The 25500-nt window shown below is 46.3% G+C and overlaps 1 pseudogene; it reads right to left on the minus strand.

Moving 5' to 3' along the window:
* Nucleotides 1-995: 995 nt before the first annotated feature.
* Nucleotides 996-25500, minus strand: part of LOC123932220 — a 168171-nt pseudogene continuing 143666 nt past the window's right edge.

Genomic DNA, 25500 nt, shown 5'->3' on the forward strand with positions numbered 1-25500 from the left:
AATAGCACACGCAGTGACACTGAGGGGCAGTGGCTCCTGGGCCACAAGGAAATTGATGTGTTAGAACTAGGACGATGTGGAGCAGTGGAGGTGACAGTCCAGAGAGGGAAGCCCTGTCTTGATGCAGCTTACACACAGAGAGCACGGGCGGAGGTTATCTTAAACATAGGCTATCGACACATCATAGTCAAGGAAGCTGGAGGATTAGTGCTGAGTTTTTAAAGTCTCTTTAGGAGCAATATAGATGTTGGTGACCTCTCAAAATGAGAAAGTATGCAAAAGGACAGCAAAAATGGCAAAGAACTGAAAAGAACAAGGAGAGGGTGAATGGAAGGAAGAAGAGATCTTCAGCAGCAGAATCTCCTGGACTTTTTTTTTTTTTCTTATTTTTTTAGAAAGTTTTATTTATTTGACAGAAAGAGAGAGCACACGCAGGGGTAGTGGCAGGCAGAGGGAGAGAGGGAAGCTGGCTCCTGTTAAAGCAGGATTGCTTTAACGATGCTGGGCTGGATGCCAGGGCCTGCCATCATGACCTGAGCCAAAGGTAGATGCTTAACCGACTGAGCCACCATTCCCCCCACTTCTTTGAGAAAAATAACAGAAATTTGTTTTCCATTTTTTTTTTTTTTTGAGAGAGAGAGAGAGTGAGTGCAAGCAGGGGAGGGGCAGAGGAAGGACAGAGAGAAAGAATCCTAAGCAGGGTTCACACTCAGCACAGTGCCTGATGCAGGGCTTGATCTCACTATCCTGAGATCATGACCTGAGCTGAAACCAAGAGTTAGATGCTTAACTGACTGCGGCACCCAGGCACCCCCCGACATTTTAAAATTTGGCCCTCCCTGCTCTCACCCCTTCCAACTGAACTCACTTCCCACCATTAGTCCGAACTGATGACTCTCTCCAGCGGGCATTAAAGCACGCTACATCACCAGCCTCCCCAGTCAGAGGAAATAGCGTCGGGGCTGGGGCTCAACAATCTCTATCCGGACCTTCTGTTAGAGGATGAATGATGTCACACTTTCCAGATAGAGACAGTCAACCATAGTTGAGCCCGGGCGATACTCGGGGCTCTGGCCATCCTCAGTTGGTCCCTCATCAAAGACCAGAAACAACGGAGGCCAGAGGTACTGGAATTCAACGACATTCTGAGAACCAGCCTGAGAGCTGAGGTTGGCACTGGTGAGAGAGCACACGGTGTCCCAAACACCTGACCCAAATCCTGCATGAAAGCATGATCAGGACTCCAGATGCCTGTAAGAGGAGTAAAGGGTTCGGGTCCTTACTGAGCTCCGGCGAGCGTTCCAACACCAGGGTTACTGGTGCCAGTAGTAAGTCTTTCAGGAGCCCCTTGGGTACTTTCACATGGCAGTACCTGAAGACGTCAGCCATGTGCCCCAGGCAGAAGACTGGTAGCTGGGCCTGGCTGCAGCCTTGGAGGAGGTACACGTCGCCCTGCTGGCCAAGCAGGTCAGGCCATACAGTGTGTGGTGGGGACGGCCACCATGGTGCCAGGGCACAGCTTGGCCATGGCGGCCCAAAGCACCTTGGTCCAGAGTGCATGATCCAGGCCATTGGCCCACATGGCCCAGCTCCCGGGGAGTCTCAAGACCCAGGCCCTCAGCACTGCCTGAACTGACAATTGACAGAGCTCAACCCAGCTGTGGCTCTCAGCCACCTGCAAATCTCCTGGACTAAATTCATGATTGGACTTTGGGGGTAAGGGACACAGAGGAGTCAAGGATGATGCCCAGGTTCCTGATGTGGGTTAATGAGTCAACCATAGTGATAGTAATAGAGCTAGAGTTACAGGAGAGGAGGCTATGTGGAGGAGGAGATAGTGAGTTGAGCTATAGATATGACGAATTTGCCGTATCACTTAGGAAGCATTTGGCTGCAAGTAACAGCAAAACAAAACAAAACAAAACGAAAACCTATATACCAACAATAACACATTAATGAATTATTTATAACATAGTTGGAAGCCCCTGTCCCAGATAGGATTCAGTTGGCTGGTCATGAAGGACCCAGGTGCCATTCTTCTCTTGTTGGATTTGACCTATTTCTCATAGTTACAGATAGTTGTCGTGACTCTAATATAATAAGGCACAGCAATATCTAGAAGGAGAAAAGAAACATCACCCATGTGTCTAAGAGAGAGAAAAGTTTTCCTAGACATTACCAGAAATCGCCCCGTCTGGGTCACGTGCCCACTCCCTAAGCAATCACGGGCTTCCGCTGATCGTCAGGCAAGGATTGGCAGCTGAGGAGTCATCCACGCACCACTCCTACTAGGTGACTGTGGCACGTGCAAATGGAGATATGCTGGAACTAGCTGGAGGGGAGGAACGGAAGACAGATTTCAGCTGAAGATAGCACAGAGCTTGAATGAGGAAAGCTGTGGATGAGCCCCTGTGGGGACAGTGGAGAAAAGAAAAAGAAGCCAAACACAGAACTCTGGAGAATACCACTATTTAAAGCAGTCCCTGAGGAAGAAAAATTGCAGTGCCACGGTTGAGAACTTGCCTCTGGATTCCAGCAGACCTCAATGGGAAGTCCTCGATCCAGTCCTGCTGCTTATTAGCCATGGACCTAAAGGTGAAGATCCCTTCATCACCCTGAGCCTTCCTGTCCTCGTGCATAAAAGGGAACCAGGAAGTCCCACCTCCTGGGGCTGCTGCAAAGAATTGATAAGAAAATGCCCACACAGCCTCATGTGACCTCAGCCCACAGCAGCTCTCATGGGCACTGGTGAAGAAGAACAGCCTAGACATGTCTGAGGGGTGAAGGGAAAAGCCAGAGAGTAACCAGGATGGGATGGTGTCATTGAAGGCATGGAGCGAGAGGATTTCAAGGAGGAAAGAGTGGGCAATTATGTCATCTGCTGAAAAGAGGTCGGGTCAGAAGTAGACTGCAAAATGCCCTTTGGATTTAGCAATTAGAAGGTCACTGGCACCCTTGACAAGAGCACTCTGAGTGGAGTGCTGGGGTTGGGAGCCAGGAAGCAGAAGGTCAACAGTCAAGACCAGAATTCGACTTGTCTGGCTACGAACCAACATCAACGAACCTGGCTTCACATGATGCCAGGAGGCGCTTCGTTTGGAAAATTCCCGTTTTAAGTCATGCCTCAAAAATACTCATTTGGAGAGCCATAAACAGTAGGATTCTACAATCTGTGAACGAAACGGCCCCTCTTCATCATTTTTAATTTTTTTGTGGATACGGCGAAGGTGGTTGTTTCCTTTCATTAGAAATATGGTGCGTGCTTTTGGAGGATTTGTGTTTACATTACCGTTTTATTGCTATATGGTTCTTTTTTATATAACATATTTTACAACCATGAAAACAAACAAACAAAACAAACAAAACCCAAACAACATATGTGCTCCGCATTAAATTCAGAAAGTTCAAACCCCTCACTCTGTGCACGTTTTTTGAGACAAAGTGTGGGACTGGGAAAACCCTCTGAGAAACGTGCAATTTGACAAATCCGCCTTTAAGAAATGATAGCAGTTGCTTTTGAGACGGTTTGGTCATACGGATCGTGTTTGTCAGGGCTGTCATTAAAAGCCTAATATTTTTCCCATTGCAGAATGTCTCCAAGTGATTCAGACATGGGCAGAGGCTAAGCACAGTCAATTTCGTGACCTCCCTCATGCTACCCACCCCCTGTCCTGGCTATCTCAACTCCCCAGTGGATGATCTCTTATCCCTAGCAACAACTGCAGCTGCTACTGTTTCTTGACTCTGGCGAGGAACGTGGGCTTAGGGCCAAGTCTACTGTCCAGGGCTCCCCATGGAAGATGCTAGAAGAGCACTACACACTCTCTCACCATCAGTGACCCAAGTTCACCACCTCGGCCGAACATCTGGATTGCAACACACAGAGTTCAAAGGTCTGGCGTGTGTGTCTGCACCTGGCCTAGCTGTTTAAATGGAGCTGACCTCAAACCAAACACCCGGCCTCAGTGCTGTTATGTACACGGAGGCTGGGATGCCAAATATAAATATTAACTTCGGCATCTTCTCCCTGCAAGACCGTGACTCGAGGATGCGTATTAACCATCCACTGTGCCCAAAGGCTACCGCATTCTATTCTCTGAGTACTGAACTCCTCTCCAAGGAAGACTGATCTCCTTTCTGACCATTGTGAATGTTTGTTTGTTTGCTTTAATAATATCACAGCACCTTTCCGCTGAGGGGTTCACTGTTGCCTCATCAGGTGGGGGGCACGCTGCAGATGTGCTTCCCATCCCCGGGAGAGGCTTGTGAGCAAGCACAATAGGTTATTAAGACCTCTCAGAACCCATTGTCATTGCCGGGAGCACAGTCAGGGACACGAGAGGGAAAATGGGGCCATGAAGCAGACCTGAGTCCTCGATGCCCAGCAGCTCTGAGCTGTTCCTCCTCTTTGAAGTCAGCTAAGGAAGATGGATGACACAGAGAGAGAGAGAGAGAAAGAGAGAGAGAGTGGCAGGTGTGGCAGGTGTGGCTGAGAGCAGCCAGGGGCAGAACAGGTGTAGTAGTTTAAGGAAATGGTAGAGCATGACATTCCTGGGCACAGGAATGGACCTAGTTTTTCTGTTTCGAGACCTGAAGATACAAAGAGCATGATTTTTTTTTTTTTTTTTTTTTTTTTAAGAGAGAGAGAGAGACTGTGAGTAGGGCAGGGAAGGGCAGAGGGAGAAGAGGAGAATCTTTTTTTTTTTTCTTTTAAACATTTTATTTGCTTATGAGAGAGAGCAGGAACAAGAGCGGGGATTGGGGCAGAGGGAGGAGGAGAAGCAGGCTTCCAGCTGAGCGGGGAGCCTGATGTGGGGCTCAATTCCAGCACCCTGGGATCATGACCTGAGCCAAAGGCAGACACTAAACAGACTGAGCCACCCAAGCCAAAGAGGGAAAGAATCTTAAGCAGAGGGGCGCCTGGGTGGCTCAGTGGGTTAAAGCCTCTGCCTTCAGCTCAGGTCATGATCCCAGGGTCCTGGGATCGAGCCCCACGTCCAGCTCTCTGCTCCGCAGGGAGCCTGCTTCCTCCTCTCTCTCTGCCTGCCTCCCTGCCTGGTTGTGATTTCTCTCTGTCAAATAAATAAAATATTAAAAAAAAAAAAAAAAAAAGAATCTTAAGCAGACTTCATGCTGAACGCAGAGCCTGAGGCAGGGCTCTGTCTCACGACCCTGCGATCATGACCTGAGCAGAAATCAGGAGTCAGACGCTTAACCAACTGAGCCACCCAGGCACCCCCCGGAGAGCATGATGTCATTTCCACAAACGTGTATTACCAAACTGATGATAATATCCAAGGTAGTAAGTGCTGGGGAATAGGGGCATGCACAAAATACTATGGGGTTATGAGGGAAAAAAAGACTCTAACTTTGACTGGGATACTAATAAAAGTTTCACAGAGAAAGAGCGTTTGAATATAATGGTCGAATCATTCTTTCATTTGACAAATGTTTTTTGAGCTCTGTATGGGCCAGCACCACTCTGGGCACCCGGAGGGAGGACAGACAAGGTCACTCCCATCAGGGAGCTGACTCTTTCAGGAAGCTAGACCACATGTGTCCTGGGTACCGGGCCCTGGGAGTTGCCCTCTTGGAGATAACATTTTGTGGGAACAGATGAAACAATCAGACAAGTCACTTCAAAACTGTGCCCTGGGGGTTATGATCAGAGAAGGACAGGAGGCTATAGGATGGTAAGAAGGGGACTTGGTTTAGTTCGATGGTTTGCAACTGGAAGAGGGGGCAGTTCTGTCTTCCAAAGACTGTTTCACAGCACCTGGACACATTTTTGGTTGTGGAAACTGGGGGAGGGGCATGCTGCTCACATCCAGCAGGTTGGGGCCAGCGATGCTGCCAGACATCCTACAATGCCCATCCGACAACAGGCTCCAACAGTCTGCTGTTGAGAATTATCCCACAGAGAATCATCCACCCCGAAATGTCAGTAGCACTGAGGCTGAGAAACTCTGACTTCGTCCTAGGTCAGGGAATGCTTTGGGGAGGAAGTGCAGTTTGATTTGAGAATGGGAGGATGCTGGAAGTTCAGAGGCTGAGGAAAAGGAGTCCAGCATCTAATCAGAGTTTGAAATAATGATGAGAGAGAGTCGTCCCCAGGAGCTCCAGCTGAGAAGGCAGGGAAGGTGGAGGGAGTTGGTAGGAGATAAAACACAGAATCTGATCTGTTCCCAAAGTAACTAGATAGTCTTCTACGCCGTGTGAGAAAGTGTGGGCTTGATCTGGAGGGCATGATGGCTAACACAATCTACCCCCGCCACCTCTCACACACATCTACCCCTTTGGAAAATTTTAAATCCAGTGATGTGATTTCATTTGTTTTTAGAAAATCCTCTCTAGGGGCAGCTGGGTGGTTCAGTGGGTTAAAGCCTCTGCCTTCAGCTCAGGTCATGATCTCAGGGTCCTGGGATCGAGCCCCACATTGGGCGCTCTGCTCAGCAGGGATCCTGCTTCCCCTTCTCTCTGCCTGCCTCTCTGCCTACCTGTGATCTCTGTCTGTCAAATAAAAAAAAAAAATTAGAAAATCCTCTCTAACGGCAGTGCAGATGGCTGGAGAATGGTGGGGGGTGAGGGAGATTGGAGTCATAGGAGAGACTGCTGCAAGACAGAAATGATGACCGTAGGCCATGACAGTGAACATGGGGAAGCTGCAACAGACTCCCAAGAATAGAGACTTTATTATTTTTGATGATTAATTGGGTGTTGGGAAGGAAGGATTTGCTTAGGATGACTCTGAGGTTTCTAGCTGAGGGCTAGTGTGAGCAGTGAGGTGTGTGACAGGGAGGAAGTAATGTGTAGGGGACATAGTTCAGTTTACAAAAATGATGCAAAAACCATACAAATATGGTGCTGATGGTCCTGTGGGGACATCCAAGTAGACACATTGTGTTCACAGGGAGAAAAGCAAATCTGGTGTGGAGGAAAGACAGGCGCGGGACACGCGGTTTAAGACTGAAGTCTTAAACATGGAGAAGGCACTAGGGACAGCGCCTGGTGAAAGATGAGAAGACAAAAGGCAGAATGCCGGAGTTGAGGGGCAGAAAAAGAAGGAACCACAGAGGATGAACCAGAGACATAGGAAGGGCAGTGACACCCACTGAGAAAGGGCCTCACTTGGAAAATAAGAAAGTGGTCAGGCTATCCAATGCAGCGGAGTTTAAGTGGGATGGGAAATTAGATGAAGCCATTGGACATGTCAATCAAGAGGTCATTGGTGACCTTTTCAAGAGCAGTTTCACTACAATAGTGAGCGTGGAATTTATTTAAAAATACTTGATTACCCAAATGTAGAGGAAGAAAATGGGAACAGGATGTCTTTATATCTGGACAGAATTTGAATAGCAGACATTCTGCAGTCTTGACAAACAGAAAAGGGGTAAATTGATTAAGCTGAAAACCAGATTAACGACAGGCCAAATCATAAGAAGAGTTATCGTATAACAAAAACAGAAGTTTGGAGGCAAGCAGCCTCAGAGTCCACTCAGCAGCTTAGCAATGTCTTAAAGAGTCTTGACTCTTTTTTTGCTCGGTCACTCTCATGCTGGTGACCACATGGTCACAAAATGGCAGCTGCCGTTCCAAGCCTCACGTCCTTACATACATGACAGTACCTAAAGCAGGAAGGAAGATGCCAGGGACCAAAAGGGAGGTCACCTCACACTTCTCTCTCCTTTCTTTGGAAGACTTTCCCTTCCGGCTTGTCCCATGCCTTCTCTTAGACCGTTAAAGATGAAGGTAAACAGGACTGCCATTAAGTGGCTTGCACCCAATCGTGATTCTTCCCCTGGGGTTAGGCCCATGGCCACTTGAATAGAACTGGGGTTCTGTTCACAAGGAGGAAGGGGGCCTGGCCGTTGGGGTGATGACCAGTAGTGTCTGCCATAGGAAACCATCTTTTCATAGGGAGAGGGATAACGCACGAGCGACCTTACAGAATGGGACAAGCCCTTGGGATGCTCAGCATTCATCGTTAATAGTCACAGCTGAGACATTATAAAGAGATCCCCCACTAACTGACCACCCACTTTGAGCAGGCGGCCGATGGCTCTTCAGACCTTCTGTACTCAGCGACATCAGGATATAGGTAACAACTGGGAGAATGGTGTTGGCCAGGAAGTATACTTATTGAGGGTCTATTATGCGCCAGACACTTTATATTCATATTCTCAATCTGCAAGACACAGTGAGTTGGATAGCTGCTACTCATATGGCCGATGTGTAGAGGAGAAAACTAAATCGCGTGGAGGAGAACCTCCTCCGCTGAGTCCCTCAGCAGGTAGCAGCTGACCCAGGACTGCTTCACCCCAAAGTCCGAGCACATGTTGATGACCCCTTACTGCTGCCCTGGATAAAAGAAGGCCCTGGGAGGTTTTGTCACACCCTGGAGATGGAAGCAGTCCCGTGTGGGAACAGAAACTGCAATGCCGTTCTTTTCCTTTTTACCAGTGTCCTGAGATTTCAGCATTTCATTTGCCCACACAACATTGCAACGAAAGCACATCCAGCCAACAGCCCATTCCCTCCAGCTTTCCAGCCTCATTAACGAGCTCGCTGGTCTTAGCCCGGCACCTGCGGGACCCGGAGACTGAGGTGGGAAGGCGCGCTCCCAGGCTAGGTGCGGGGCATGGGAACTACAACTTCTTCCTGGTGGGAGCAGTGTGGACGAGGCGGCTTGGGGGACAGGGACGATTTTCTGAGGGCACTCATATGGAGGAAAGGGGGACCTTCCACAAAAGAGGATGGAAACTCTTGGGCGTTCAACATGTTCTCAGCCGGAATTTAGTTAGGTTCATGTCTTGAGGCAAGAGAAGAAGTAGAGCTTAGGGGCTAACTTTCTTGGCTCTGTGCTCAGCATTCCAGGGGCATTATCTCCCCAAGCCCTACAGTGAGGTCATGGAGAAGAAACTTTTATCATCTCTGTTTTATAGATGAGGAAAAGGAGCCTGGGAGTGTTGAAGTAATTTGCTTAGGGTTGTATAGCTAGTGAGTGGCCGAGATGAGATTGGACCCACCGAGATCCATCCCTCCACACCGATCACCTGTAACCTAGACGCTTTGCTCCCTGGGGATTCCTTAGGTACTGCTGTGAAGACACAGCTCCAGGCACTGAGAGAACCTGGGGCAGGAGCAGGAGGAAGGGGTTCTTGGAACCCACAATCTTTCTGTTTCTTTAAAATCCTATTTCTGTTCCAAATACAATCCAAAGTGTGGATATTTCAGGAAGAGCTCACATACATAATTTAAATCACGGCAGCATGTTGAAAAGGCATTTTAACAGCACCGCAAATAAAAGCAAAGAGGCCATAAATACTATATAACCCCTTAGTGAGGCCTATCATGCCCTGGGGGTTGGGTGAAGGGGCCTTGTGTTTTTTCCCAAAAGAGAGAACCCTAAAGCAAGCCAGCCTTTCTCACGTTAATACAGGCCTGCTCTAGATTGGGTCTTGACCAAGTCCTTTTGCTAACCAAGTTCTCCTTTCTTTTGCCATTATTTCCAAGACAGCTAAGATTGTCCACTGTGGTTTGGGCTAGGGGCTGTGTGTACAGAGTTGGGAGAACAGCTGAGAAGTGGCAAGAAGGGGCAGGGAGAAGAACCCACCCACCTACCAACAAGTGAGAACCCAGTTCCAGGCACTAATGTCAACCCCTCTCTCCCTTGAAATTGCTAACAGAATTTGGATTCCTCTTGCCAGACTCTAGAGCTATGATCCAGAAATGGCATTATCACAAGTCGGTTGAGCATCTGCATATGGCACAGGTCATGATCCCGGAGTCCTGGCATTGAGCTCCACATCGAGCCCCACATTGGGCTCCCTGCTCAGCGGGAAGTCTGCTTCTCCCTCTGCCTGCTGCTCTCCCTGCTTGTACTCACTCTCTCTCTCTCCCTCTATCTCAAATAAATAAGTAAAATCTTAAAAAGAAAGAAAGAAGGAACCTCAAAGCAGAGGGACTCTGAAGCAATGGTATACCCATCTGACCCTCCTCCAGCCCACAGTGCACTTATAGGGTACCCTAATATGTGACTTAGAACATTGCATCCCTTAGTCTGAGTGATACAACCTGGCGCCAGGATACAAGACGTAGTGGGTGGAGGGCAGCCTGGATTTCACTCCTTGCTCTGCAAAGCACATAAAAAATGGCAGCACTGACCTAGGTCTGGCCTCAGATTCCCAGAATGTTTTCCAGTGTTTAAAAGCAGGAAGCTGGGAGACATGTTCTCACCCAGCTTAAAGGGAAAGAAGGAATCTGAGAACTCTTTTCTTGTTGAATTACTTAAATCCTGCAGCTCAGCTTAGAAAGACTCAATTAAGAGGAGTTGTTGGAAAACCTCAGAACCATGAAAGGCCCAAGGCCATGTTCAAAAAGCTTTCAAAAACTGTTAGCACAGAACAATTTTGTTTAGCTCACAAAATTGGCATTGACCCGGCCCACACCTCTCCTCCTAGCTTCATCTCTCAGCCTCATTCCCAGCTCCTCATAACAGAGGCAGAAGGAAAATGCAAGGCTTTGGAGGGTGGGCTCTAGCTTTCAGTTTAGAATTGGTCACAGTACTTTTGAGCTGTGTGACCCTGGGCAAGTTACTTAACTTCTCTGAACTCCAATTTTCTCACAGGTTTATCACAGTGGATAAGTGGGATAGTGACATATACGGCACTTTATATTATGTTTGCCCTTTGGAAAATGGAGAATGCATAATAATTAACTCAAGCAGGGCTAGGAGAAAGAACTCAGGAGTGGTCAGCCAATGTGACACCTCCTTTCTTCTTGCCTCAGCACCAACTGGGGTAGTGGCCAGTATGATAAGAAGTATGTATGTACGACTAGAAATGGGCATGACCAACTCTATCTTTTTTTTACTTGTTGAGCATCTATCGATGAGGAATTGACCTAAGTGTGGTGGTGAAGATAAAGATGAAAAAAAAAATCCTGTACACTTAAAGAGTTTGCAGATTGGTAAGAAAAGACATGGCAAAGGGGCATCTGTTATTACATCAGAAAAAACTGTGGAGGCATCTGTCATTTATCTCCTCTCTGTTCCATCCATCACCTGGAGGGGCCAGTCCTTCCTGCATGTCTTATGACACCTGATTCATCCTGGGGACAGCTGACTGGACCAGAGCTAGATACCAGACTGGACCAAGCCAGTCAAATTCTTTCCTGGGAATTTAAAACTGAGTGGCTTAGAATTCAGACTCAGGAGGAAATTAATCATGATGGTCTGTCTAATATCAAAAGCGTTATAACCTCAAGGCTGCTAGAATTCTCTGCCTTGGGCACACCAGTAACTAAGCAGAGGATTTCAGAGGAAAGGCATAATGGGATGCCAGGTAGCTCTAGAAAGACATGGCAGAAAGAGACCGAGGGAGTAGTCCTCTACGTTCCTAATGGCTTTTCAGTCCCTATGAGACTCAGCTATACTTTTTCCCCCTGCCAATGGGACTTCAAGAGTCTTCTCTTCCAATAAACCCCTTTTTACTCAAGTAGTGGATGCCCCCTGGTTCCACAGCAGAACTAAATGTGTGGTACCCACTGACTGGAGATAAGACGCTGCCAAAGGCCACTCAGATAGGATTCCTTTAATCAAAATAACTGCCTCTTGAAAGCCTGATTAAATTAACCGTTTGGTTTTAATCCAAACAACTGTTTGGCAACTGATCTCATTTGAACAGGTCTAGGAAAACAGGAGCATCCTCTTTTACTCAGCGCACCAGGATGGTAAGTGATGGTGGGCCATTAATGAAGAGTTCCCTGAAAAATACATACTTCTGGGGAAATAAAATTCCAAAAGTTGTGGATAAAAAAAGAAGTGCAATTAGCATTATTTTAGGCCCTTTCAGCACTTGTGATTTTTAAAGTGATTTAAAAAAAAAAACCACTTGTTTTGAGGTCTTGGGTTTCTTAGGTATGTACTAGGTGGGCTTAAGGGACACTTTGTGTCCACACCATGCATTGTGTAGAAGGCCGGGACAGCCGGTCAAGGACCCCAACATAGTGTCCACCCAAAAGATCTTTTAAAAAAGCATAAACACAATTACTTTTATCCAAGCAACCTTTCTGAATATCCTGGGCTTGCCAGTACATTAGCAACATTACTTTGCCCTCACTGAAGCCTCTAAAATTTAATTCAGGGAAGTCTATGAAAGGGGTATTGAATTTGAGGAATATGTATAGTGCCTGTACATCAACTGGCATCTTGGGACTGCTCTGGGGCACTGAGGTCAAAGTTTAGTGATGCATGGAGTTGTCGTCCTAATGGTAAGTATTGATTAGTAGCCTCAGAAACAACCAGCACACACGCAGTCTTGCCCCAGACAGACGCCAGACTCCTGAGGAAGGAGTGTCTTTCCCAGAGAGCCTTGAAAAACAATGCATGGAACACTCAAGCCTACAACACAGAGAGGCACTAAGATAGTGAATGACTGTTTCAGCAGGATAAGTAGAAAATGATAATACCGTGCACCATCTGCATAGCTATGATACCTAGGAGGAAGAGACTGAAAACCAATAAACATCATCTACACAGAAATATGTACGTTTTCTATTGCTGCCATAACAAATTACCCCAAACTTTATAACTGAAAGTAAGACAGATTTATTATCCTACCTCTGTAGATCCGAAATCCCAGCTGGCTGAATGGGTTTCCCTGCTCTGGGTTTCCCAAGGCCAAAATCAAGGTGTCAGCAGGCCTGCATTCTTTTTTGGAGACTTTGGGATGATGAATCACTTCCAAGTTCATTCGTGTTTTGGTTGAACTCAGTTCCTTACACATGGAGGGTTGAGGTCCCTGTTTCCTTGCTGGCTGTCAGCTGGGTGCTGGTCTTTGCTCCTAGAGGCTGCCCACATTCATTCTCATGCTCTACACATTGCCCACCACCCTCCAACAGTGCTGGAGTTCCTTCCTACACTTGGACTCTCTCCAACTTCTACTTCTGCCAAATCTCTCCTACCTTTGGCCAGAGAAAGTTCTCTGCTTTCAAGGGGTCGTGTGATTAGACTGGACCCATCTGGATCATGCAGAACAAAGTATTATAAAGTTTGTAATTTTTTTTAAAGAGAAGAGAGAGAGAACATGAGCAGAGGGAAGGGTAGGGGCAGAGGAAGAACTAAAGGAAGAAGCAGACTTCTTGCTGAGTGGGGAGCCCAATGTGGGACTTGGTCCCATGATCCTGAGATCATTACCTGAGCCGAAGTCAGACTGAGTCACCCATGAGCCCCTAAAATTTGTAATATTAATTGCATTTCTAGTCCCTTTGGCCATGGTACATACCATATTCACACATTCCAGGGACATTTTAGGGGTCCCACTATTTGGCTTACCAAAATATACATACAATTTTATATCCTGAAAAACAGGATTGTAGTCAGTTCCCTGGTGGGTCTGCATTGCAATCTAACTGAGTAAAGTGCACTTGATGGTACATTAGTTAGTTCCTGCTGCATAGCGAATTGCTCCAAAAGTTAGCAGTTTAAAACAATGAATTGTCATTATGTCACAACTTCAGTGTGTCAGAATTTAGATGCAGCTCAGCTGCATCTAATTTGAGTACCCCAAAGTCTCTCATGAAGCTGTTCACAAGGGCTACAGTTCATCTGAAGTTTCAGCTGGGGGGCGCTTAAGGATGTACTTCCAAGTTTATTTGTATGTTGGCAGGCCTCAGAAGAGTTCCCTGAGGTGTTACTGGCAGGCCTCGGCTCCTCACCTCATGGGTCTCTCCTGACCCATGACTCTCTGCCTGAGTGTCCTCCCAACATGACAGCTGGGCATCTGAAAGACAGTGTGGGCTGGAGGCAACTGGGAGAGGGTGTATCAAGAGAAAACAAGAGACTCCAATGGAAGCCACAAATTTTACTATTTATTTATTTATTTATTTATTTATTTTTAGAGAGAGAAAGAGCACATGCCTGCCATGGGGGTTGGGGAGGAGAGGACCAGAGGGAGAGGGAGACAGAGAACCTTCAGCAGGCTCCACGCCCAGCACAGAGCCGGACGTGGGGCTCAATCTCACGACCCCGACATCATGATCTGAGTGGAAATCAAAAGTCAGATGCTTAACCGACTGAGCCACCTAGGTGCCCCCACAATTGTTTTTTAACCATCTGAACCATTTTTAAGTGAGCAGTTGTGTAGTGCTAAATATAGTCACATTGTGCACCAGATCCCTGGAACTTTTCCGTCTTGCAAAACCGGCACTCTACACTCATTGAACAACTTCCCATTCCCCTCCACCCCAGGGAACCAGCATTCTACTCTCTGTCTCTATGAATTTGACTACTCTATGTGCCTTGCATAAGTGGAACCATGTAGTATTTGTCTTTTGGTGACCGGGCTATTTCACTAAGAATAATGTTCCCAGTTCATCCATGTTATTGCAATAGGATTTCCTTTCTTTTCAAGGCCCCCCAAATATCCCATCATATGCATTATACCACACTTTCTTTATTAATTCATCTGTCAGTGGGCATTTGAGTTGCTTCCACCCCTTAGCTGTTGTGAATAGTGCTGCAATGAAGACAGGTATGCACGTATCTCTTCAAGATTCTGCTTCCAATTCTTTTGGGTATATACTCACAGGTAGGATTGTTGGAGTGTCTGGGTGGCTCAGTGGGCTAAGCCTCTGTCTTTGGCTCAGGTCATGATCTCAGGGTCCTGGGATCGAGCCCCACATTGGGCTCTCTGCTTAGTGGGGAGCCTGCTTCCCCCCACCCTCCGCCACTGTCTGCCTCTCTGCCTACTTGTGATCTGTCAAATAAACAAATAAAATCTTTTAAAAAAAGCAGGATTGTTGGATCAGATGGTATTTCTATTTTTAATATGTGAGGACCCTCCATACTGTTTTCCATAGCAGTTGCACCACTTTACATTCCCACAACAGTGCAGATGTGTTGATTTCTCCACATCATCACAAACATGATACCTTTCATTGTTTTGTTTTGTTTTGTTTTTTATAGTGGCCATCCTGCTGGGTGTGAGGTGATATCTCACTGTGGGTTTTGTTGGTTTTTTTTTTAAAGATTTTATTTATTTGACAGACAGAGGACACAAATAGGTAGAGAGGCAGGCGGGGGCAGAGCAGAGAGCCCGATGCGGGGCTCGATCCCAGGATCCCGGGATCATGACCTGAGCTGAACGCAGAGGCTTTAACCCACTGAGTCACCAGGTGCCCCTTACTGTGGTTTTGATTTGCATTTCTCTACTGACATCGAGTGTCTTTTCATATGCTATTGGCCACTTGTATATATTCTTTGGATGGAAGCCACAGTCTTTCAAAAACCTAATATTGAAAGTAATAGCCATCATTTTTGTTGTACTCTATTCATTAGAAGTGAGTCAACAAGCCCAGTCCACACTCGAGGGGAGCAGAATACTAGGAGGCAGGGGTCCATCTTAGAGGCTGCCAACCACAGAGCATCAAGCGTCCAAGCAGAAGGACGACTCTGGCCATCAGTGTTCCAAGGAGCTTCTCCTAAACTTCCCTTACGATAAATATCACTTGGCGCATTTATTAAAATCAGATCCTTCGGTTGTTCCCTAGAGGTGCTAACTCAGTGGATCTTGGATACGGCTTGGGAATCTGCTTTTTTAAACAACTGCCTGGTTTGGTTTTTGTTTGTCTGGTTTGTTGGTTTTTCTATTTTTTTAAAGACTGGTTTTTTTAATGTGGCGCCTGGGTGGCTCAGTGGGTTAAAGCCTCTGCCTTCGGCTCAGGTCATGATCTCTGGGTCCTAGGATTGAGCCAGGCATCGGGCTCTCTGCTCAGCAGGGAGCCTGCTTCCCTTCCTCTCTCTCTGCCTGCCTCTCTGCCTACTTGTGATCTCTGTCTGTCAAATAAACTCTTAAAAAAAAAAAAAAAGATTTTTTTTTCAAGTAATCTCTACACTCAACATGGGGCTTGAACTAACCACCCTGAGATCCAGAGTCGTGTGCTCTATCAACTGAGCCTGCCAGGTGCCCCTGTTTCTCAAAGACATAATTCACATGCCATAAAATTCACCCTTTTAAAGTATACAATTCAATGATTTTTAACATATACAAAGTTGTGCAATTATCACCACTTTCTGAGAACATTTCATCACCCTTAAAGAAACCCCTGTCCATTAGCGCTCACTCTGCATTCCTCTCTCCCACCAAAGCCCCAGCAAACACTGATCAACTTCCTGTCTCTATGGGTTTGCCTACTCTGGACATTTCATATTAATGGAATTGTATGTGAAATGACCTTTTGTATCTGACTTCTTTCACTTAGTATAATGTTTTCAAGGCTCATCCATGTTGTAGCATGTTCTCCATCCTTCTTTTGATGACTGAGGATTACTGCATTTTACGGCTGCATCACATTTTTATCCATCCATTTGTTGATAGATTCAGGAGATTCTTATCATAAAGGAAGCCTGAGAAAAGCTGCACACTTAAGTTTTACAGGCAGATTAAAAGCAGTTTAGATGCCTTAGGATGCATGGAAAAAAATGCAGGTTTCTGGGCCCAAACCAAATCTGAATTAAAATCAGGGCAAATGCCCAAGAACCTGTTTTGGGGTTTTTTGTTGTTTTTTTAAGTAATCTCTAGGTCCAGTGTGGGGTTTGAACTCACCACCCCAAGGTCAGGAGTTACATGCTCTACCCACTGAGCCAGCCAGGCACTCTGGAACCTACATTTTAAACAAGCATCCCAGAAAGATTCTTTCACACAGTGAAACTCAGACTTGGAGCAGTAGCAAGATGAAGTGGGTAGCAGGAAAAGTGAGGAAAATTATTCCCTCTAAGAACATTATTCCCAAGAAGCACCTTTCCAGCCATTTTCAAAGGTAATGGGGTAAGATGGCCGTTAGCCATTTAGCAATATGACTGACAGAAAGACCTGACAGAAGCCATATGAACAGCAAATCTCGAGACACATGCAGGACGTGGTCAAAGGTGACACTTCTTCTTGTGCCCGTTCTGTTCTCTGTTTTATCCTTCTGCAGACCCAGCCCTCAGCCAGACCCTGCCCCCACACCAGCTTCTTCTGATAGAGGAATTTAACCACCTAGGTCTGATGTCATAGATTCTTAGAGTGGAGAAGGACTTAGGAGTTTATCGTGTCCAAAGGCTCCCAAACGCAGCTAATTTTCGAGTCAATTTTACGATTCTTTAAAAAATTCTGCTTTCTGGCAGCATCTGGGTGGCTCAGTGGGTTAAGTGTCTTACCTGTAGTTGTGGCTCAGGCCATGCATGATCTCAGGGTCCTAAGATGGAGCCTCTTTCAGGCTCCATGCCCTATGTCAGGCTCCTCACTCAGCACGGAGTGTGCTTGAAGATTCTGGTCCCTCTGCCCCTCCACCCCACTCTCTCTCTCTCACTATTTCAAATAAATCTTTTTTTTTAAATCCTGTTTTCCACAAAAAAAAAAAAAAAAAAAGTCCTGCTTTCCAACACTGCCTCCCACTCTTCTTCCCACACACATACACACACACACTCCAAAAGTTTCAACGGATAGCTCTGGGTCCCTGAAATCTGTGGTTTTGCAAAGCCCTCTAGGTGAATCTGACAGTCAGCCCGATTCAATAACCACTGCTCCAACACCCTCGTTTTTCACAGCAGGAAACTGACCCAATATCAGACAACTCCAGGAAAGAACATTTCCTAGAACTTAGGTCTCTTAGATCCTCATCAATATCCTTTCAAACCTGTGTTGTCAAAATGTCTCATCACTGGAGTAAACACCGTATAGAATTTGAGAATTCAGTGTTCACACCGGGGTACAAGCTACACATAAGCTTTCGGGATTTAGGTCCGTCCTCAGTGCCATGAAGGTCAGCTGACTCATGTTAAAAGCATCAGAATGAAGGATGAATGAAATTGTCGTTACCGGGGCGCCTGGGTGGCTCAGTGGGTTAAAGCCTCTGCTTTCGGCTCAGGTCATGATCCCAGGGTCCTGGGATCGAGGCCCACATCGGGCTCTCTGCTCAGCAGGGAGCCTGCTTCCCTTCCTCTCTCTCTGCCTGCCTCTCTGCCTACTTGTGATCTCTGTCTGTCAAGTAAATAAATAAAATCTTTAAAAAAAAAAAAAAGACGTTATTTCTTAAAAAAAAAAAAAAAGAAATTGTCGTTACCAAGTTAATACTGTTTGGAATCACAGCCATTAATATTTCAATTTGGGGGGTATCTCCAGGTGGTTTGATCATCATTAAGATTTAGAAATTAGAGGGGCGCCTGCGTGGCTCAGTGGGTTAAAGCCTCTGCCTTCGGCTCAGGTCATGATCCCGGAGTCCTGAGATCGAGCCCCGCATCGGGCTCTCTGTTCCGCAGGGAGCCTGCTTCCTCCTCTCTCTCTGCCTGCCTCTCTGCCTAGTTGTGATTTCTCTCTGTCAAATAAAATATTTAAAAAAAAATTTAGAAATTAGAAAATTTGGACTTGAGCCATATCATAAATATGGAGAAAATGCTCACTCACATTCATTTACCATAAACCTGGAAATAACAACTTTCCAGTTCAGTGGCTCTCCAATCTCACTGTGTATTAGAATCACCTGGGAGTGTTTAAAAATAAACCATGGCCCAGCTCCGACCCTGAAGACCTCAAGAAATAGAGTCCAGGGCCAAGCCCAGGCTTACGTATTTTAAAAATAAAGTTCCTAAATGAAGCTCCCCCAAGTTACCCTGATGTAAGCAGGGTGCACAACCACTATGTTAGCCCCTTCAATGTCTAGGAAATGAGAATAATTAAAAAACTTTTAAGTCTCACATTATATTCCAGAGAAACATTTTCACCCTGAATGGGCTCATGAAGGAGCTCGTTCTGTGATCCTCCAGGCTGGGAATTATAACCAGGAACATTTGTGCACTGGTTTATAATTTGCTAAGTGCTTTCACACACATGTCACCACCCAGTTATGATTATTTATTAAGTGTCTATCATACCTTTCCTGCTACAAGTTCAAGGTGGTGGAATCTCCTGCCCTTTCTAAAAAGAACTCCATTAATGAGGCTTTTCTTTTTAGAATTTTAAATAAGGTAAAGGGGGAAAAAAAAAAGAAAACCAGGCAGAAATCTTTTCCACCGGAAAACTGTGCCATATTAATGATGCGAGGACTCCTTGAACATGGTACGTTGAGACTGGACTAAATTCAGCCTCAGAGGTTCACGGACCCTTGAGGTTGAAGTAATGATGAGAAAGGAAACAGGGGGGAAATGTGAGTTCTAAACCAGTGATTTTCAGATTCTAAATGGCATATAAATCAACTGGGGATCTTGTGAAAATGCAGATTCCTTTTCAGTAAGTCTCCGGTTGGATTTGAGATTCTGCATTTTTAACAAGCTCCCAGGTGACGCCAATGCTGTTAGTCTGCATTTGGAGTGGAGAGATTCTAGAATTAGGGACAGGCAGATGGAAAAAAGTCAGGAGATTTGTCCCCCACCTCCCACTCCCCAAGGTTCTGTGACAAAGTGACCATGAGACTTTAGAGAAGTCTCTAAAATCTTAGATTTCTCATTCATAAAATGGAGCCAGGAGATGGCTCTAGATCAGAGATAATAAATGCTTAACCCTCAGGACCGCTTTCCCAGAGGCCATGGAAAGACAGAAGATCCTGGAGGCAGAATGGACACGATTTCTACTTCCATAGCCCAGAAAATACAGGTGGTATCTTCAAGAAGCACCTAGCTAATTTAAGGTGTCACATATTGCAAATGGTGACCCCTGTAACTCTTTCATATGAGTCTGTCACAAGAATGAGGTTCTGAGAGTTGGTCCAGGTATGGACTTTTTTTTTTTTAAGATTTTATTTATTTATTTGACAGAGAGAGAGATCACAAGTAGGCAGAGAGGCAGGCGGGGGCGGGGGCAGGGAAGCAGGCTCCCTGCTGAGCAGAGAGCCCGATGCGGGGCTTGATCCCAGGACCCTGTGATCGTGACCTGAGCCGAAGGCAGAGGCTTTACCCACTGAGCCACCCAGGCGCCCCAAGGACCTGGCCTTTCTGTTTCCAGGTGCTGGCGACCTCCTTTAGGGGTCCCAAGTTACAAACAGATGACATAGAGAAGGTGCTGGGATTTTGACTATTCCCTTGAGTGGGGTCTAGCTCCTTCTATATACCAAGTGCAGATGCCTTAGCAACAATCTTGTGCATATCCCCAAATTCTGCAGTCAATTCAAGCATGTTGTGAGTAGTAGTACATCATGCCAGAGAGGGAGACAGGTGCTAGAAGACAGAGGCATGTGAGCAAGGCAGACGAGACCCCCTCTCTGGGGCTGCTCTTCTGCTTGGGGGAGGGATTGGGAAGAGAGTCACAAATAAGACATTTCGTGTACAAGAAAAATGATGCAGAGGAATCCTGCAGTGCTCTGGGACCACACAAGGACCCCATCCCTCAGCAGAAGTCCAAGTGAATTGAATTAAACATAATCAACCTTTCCCAGCTTACAGGAACTTGAACCAAACCAGAGGGCAGGCCACTTCTGTCACGCAGAGTCACGGCTGCTCTGCGTCTCATTTGAAGAAACACTCTCTACGAAGTTGTAGTAAATTCCCTGCCAACTTGGCTAAGTGCTGCCGTGCCAAGCCCTCTCTTGGTCTGGGCAGAGAAGTACCAGGCATGTACACATGTGTGCACACACATGCACACTCACGCAGAGGCTGCCGGACTCATGACTTTCCCATTTCACATCCTTCCTCCCCTTGGATGGAGCTGAGGATGGGATTTCCTTCACAATTTGCCCAGGAGATGCTGTTAATGCAATGTACTCTAAAACCGTTTCCTCTGTTCTTAGCGGAATTCATGAAGGTATTAACAGTTGTAGATTTGAGTGGGTAGAATTATGAAGGAATGTGTTTTCTTCTTTTTTTTTTTTTAAGATTATATCTATTTGAAGGAGAGAGAAAGAGAGCATGCGCGTGCACACAAGTGGGGAGGAGGGGACAGAGGGCCAGAGGGAGAAGCGGACTCATGCCCAACAAGGGCCTTGATCCCAGGACCTCAGAATCATAACCTGAGCCAAAGGCAGACGCCTAACCAACTGAGCCACCCAGGCACCTCTCTTTTCTTCTCCTTTTTTTAAAAATTATTTTTATCTTGTAATTGTTTTCATAATGAGCATGGATCACCTGTGAAATAATTTTTTTCCAAGTAAAGAAAGATGAGGTCTCCTACGCTACCATTGCTTTCTAAACCACATTTGCCCTGGAAAATAAGGATGTGTGTGGTGTCTTTGAGGCTCGTTGGCATGGTGTGGGATGATAAGAACACTGGACTAGGGACTACAACATAAAAGTTCAGTTTCCAGCCTTCCAGAACTTTCTAACTTTGGGACACCAGGCAAGTCTTTGAACTTCTCTGAGCCTTCATTTCCTCATTTGCAGCATGGAGCAGTAATAGCTCCCAGGAGATAAAAATGATGCAGGAATGTCAAGTGGGATTATCATTATAATTATTCATGTAGCTGAAAATTGGCCAATTTCGCACTCATGTAGAAAGAAGAAAAAACCAATGATTTCAGGAGTTGCAACATGGCTGATCTCAACTGATACCAGAGTCGGGAGTGGGGAGGGATTTGGGAGGATGGAAGCCAGCCTTGGATGGTCCCCTGTGATTCTCCCCTCCCCGTATTCATGACTGCCCCCCGTGAGTACAGGTGACCTCTATGACCAGTAGGACATTGAAGAAATGACAGCATGTGATTCTGAGGCTAGGTTATAAAAGTATTGTGATCCTGCCTTACTGTCTCTTGGCTCACTCATTCTGGAGGAAAGGGGAAACTAGCTGCCATGCCTCGAGGACCATCAAGGGAGGTCCTTGGGGTCAAGGAATGAAAGCCTGCTGACGGCCAGCACCACCTTGCCAGCCGCGTGAGTGGGCCATCTGGGAAACCATGACTTTCTCTCTTCTGAGGAGTGCAGCCCGGGGGACATCTTGATAGTAACTTCTTAAGCAACCCCAGGCCACAGTCACCCAGCTAAGCCACTCCCTTTCCTGACCCGCAGAAACTGTGTGAGAGAATAGAAGTGTACTGTTACTTAAGCTGTTAGTGTCTGGAGATCTCTTTGGCAGGAGGCAACGATCAAACCTTCAGCTGGCAGCCATCTAGGAAGGTTAAGGACCTACACGCGTGGCTTCGGGAAGAGCAATTCATTCCAAGCCCATTTAACTTCTCTTCATGATGAAGTGACCTGGGATGTGGATGGAGGGAGTGTGGGCAATAAGTGTATCTCTTTGGTCTCAGGAGAGCCTTTAATTGGATACCACACGCCACTCTCATCCACACGCACAGAGGCAGGGTCTTAGCGGTGGTTCATTGATTCAGCCCCAGGAGAATGCATGCAACAGCTAATTCAAGACTTGGGGGGAGGGGGAGGAATATACCAATACCAATACAAATATCAGTAATAATAGCAATACTCTTCGCTAAGACTCCCATTAACACTGCTAATACCCATGGTCCAGACACCTCCCCCTTGAAGGGCCCAAATTCTTCGAAATCCAGTAATCACTCTTTCCTCTAACACACTAGGAAAATGGCTTCAACCTTCTCTGCAGTGCTTTGCCAAGTCTCCTTCAAAAACTCCACAGATTTTCAGAAAGTTCTACCTTGTCTGGTCAGTAGGGACTGCAGCCTTGGTCCGTACTGTTCCCTAGTCCTTAACCCTCATCCTCTGCTCTTGAGGCCGCCGGACCCGGTCTCCCCCTCCATTATTGGTGGACCGGCTCACTTCCTCCAAGCCTCAAAGCATTATGAACACAAAGCTGGGCCTCTAGAAGTTTGTGAATAATGAGATGGGTATTGCAGTCCTGCACAGCAGACTAACTAAAATGGAGTCTCTAACAGCTTGGTCCTTGGGCTCCTTGGCGGTTGCTGTGACAGGGGCTTCCGTTGTCCTGTGTGCACCCTTGCTGACCCCTGCTTTCCTGAACTGCCTCCATTTTTCTCTGGATTCCGCCCCACCTCCACCCCGCCATCTTCTTTCCTCCCATTACCAGCCACCCCTCGCCTCCTTCTCCCGGGATTGTCACCTCCACCTCCAAAAACCTGTTACCTTTCCTGTAGACAAGCTACCTCTGTGTGTCACCCTTTCCCACCAGGTGGTAACGACATAGCTATTCACGTGGGCTGTGTCGCAGGACAAGATGGCCCCCGTCAGACTCCCAGCTCTGCATGAGCTCCTTGAATCTTTCCCATCCCTGTTTTACAGGTGACAAAACCGACTTCCAGGGGGATGGGGTTTTGTGCAAGGACCCAGGGTGAACAGAAAAGATCTGGGACAATTCCCAGGCTTCTTCCAGGCAGAAGGATAACTAGGTTGGAGATCGTTAGTTGAGGGCACCTGCAGAAGCTAAATTGAGACTGCCTGAAGCTTAGGGGGAAGGAAATGTACGTAGAGTTAGTTCCTAGAGGGCTTATAAATAGGACCATTGCTCATGAGTCCTGAAAAGTCCCAGGGTCAGCCTTCCTGAGGACAGGGAAGGGGGCGGGGTCACATGCCCTCCTGAGGTCATTTCTAGCTTAATGATTCAGGCAGCAAAATCCCAGTGTGGGTTCAGCTCGCCTGACTGTACTTTCATTTTGCATTATGATTTGCCACTCGAACTGATGAGAATCCAAACTGATGTCATTTCCCTCCCAATAAACTCTTGACCAGAAAACATCTATTTCTCCACCTAACAGGGAATTTTTTTCCCCACCCAGTTTCTACAAAATCACATTGCAGTTTGCCTCAATATTTTCCTTCTTTTTTAAAGATAACATTTGTCAGGGCTTCTCTTCTGGTTATAAAAGTAATGTACATGTTCACTGCAAAAGAAGATGGAAGGCGTAGAAAGCTAAAAGAAGAAAAAAATTATACATAATGTCATACCCATAGAAAAACATTAAAAATTATAGTATGTTTTCTTCTTGTCTTCTCCACATGTGAACGATTTTTTTTTTTTACCATAATTGGATCAAATGCCTTTTTTAAGACTTCTATTAAACGTAGGAGAGGGAAGGATCCTATATTCTGGCTTTAATGAAAAATGAATTTATTAATAGCTTATGCTGACCAAATACTCAATGATCCAGGCACTCTACAGGCATTGCCTTAAGGCACAGAAGTATTTTATCTGCATTGCCTTACTGAATCTTCATAACACCCCATTGAAGAAGATGCTAATGCCATGCCCATTTTACAGATGAGGACACGAAGGCTCGGAGAACTCAAGTCATGTGACCAAGGATAGCTAGTTCATAGCACAGCTGGGACAGTAGTTTTTCTGTTTTTGTTTTGTTTTGTTTTTTTGCCTCTACAGCCTGGGCTATTAACCCTTCAGGGTATATAGAGAGTTTATCTCTTTTTTAGCAAAAACTGCCACAGCTGGAAAGACCATAATGAAAATGCTGGTACGCTTCTCATTTAACTGGGAATACTTCAATGGAACCACAATACATTCATGGAACAAAGACCATGCTCCCTGCTGACCTTCCATAACACTTTGCTCTTAAAAGATACAGGGAGAAAGGAAATCCAAGGAAAAGGTCAGAAGTTTATTAGCTAGTGCTGCTACAAACTTACAGAGGCTCTCCTATAAGCTGTTGCTATTTTGGTATTTGATGGCCATCTAACATGTCCCTGGGGCACGGGGGCAGCTGACAGATGCCAGGGCTCAGCACACAGGCTGTGACGTGACTGCTCATTCTTTCTATGGCCATCCATTGAGCACCTACTGTGTTTCTCTCAGGCACAGGGCTAGACTTGGACTCCACACGCAATCTGTACAAAACCAGCAGCCATAAGTTCAGCCTAAGTGGTGAAGTAGTATTACAATTACCTCCCACCCCTACCCGAGAGTCGGGAAATGAAACATTATTTCAAAATAAGAGCTCAAAATGTTATATTGGCTAAATAGCATAACTGTTAGGGTGCTCTGATGGCAAGCAACAGAAACTGACTCTGGCTGGTCTAGGCAAAAAAAGAGAGTTTCTTGGAAGGATATTGGAGAGTACTCTAGAGCAAAGGGAAGGCTAAAGACTCGGGCATGGAGCCATCAGGAACCCAGCATCTCCAGAAGGTTCTTGGCAGCAGAAAATGCTCAAAAATCTCACCCAGCTGCCTTGGCTGGAAAGAGAACACTCCAACTGTTCTCAGTTTTGGGCCTGAATCCATGATTCAGATTTCAGAGTGGGAGCCCTCATTGGCCTCGCTGGCGGTCACGTGCCAGGGAGGAGTGGGCACCTGGCTAACCACTCCGTCAGACAAAAATGGAGAGCCATTTGCTGGAGAAGACAGGCTAGAGGCTGGGCCACTGACAAACCCTATCCTTGCATTTCTTGAGAATGATGAGGGCCAAGTACAGAGGCTGCAACAACACTTAAAACAAAAAACAAAACAAAACAAACCTTTTCTTTTTTAACCATTTCTCTCACAGGTTAAAGCTACTCTACAGAATTTCTCTCTCTGGTTACCTGCAGCCCTCCCGGATATCCAGTCCTATGTGCCCTTGTGCAGCATCTTTATCGCCTGGCAGCATGTTAGAAAGGCAG

Source organism: Meles meles, chromosome 20, assembly GCF_922984935.1.
Source record: "Meles meles chromosome 20, mMelMel3.1 paternal haplotype, whole genome shotgun sequence".
In the NCBI taxonomy this organism is placed as follows: Eukaryota; Metazoa; Chordata; class Mammalia; order Carnivora; family Mustelidae; genus Meles; species Meles meles.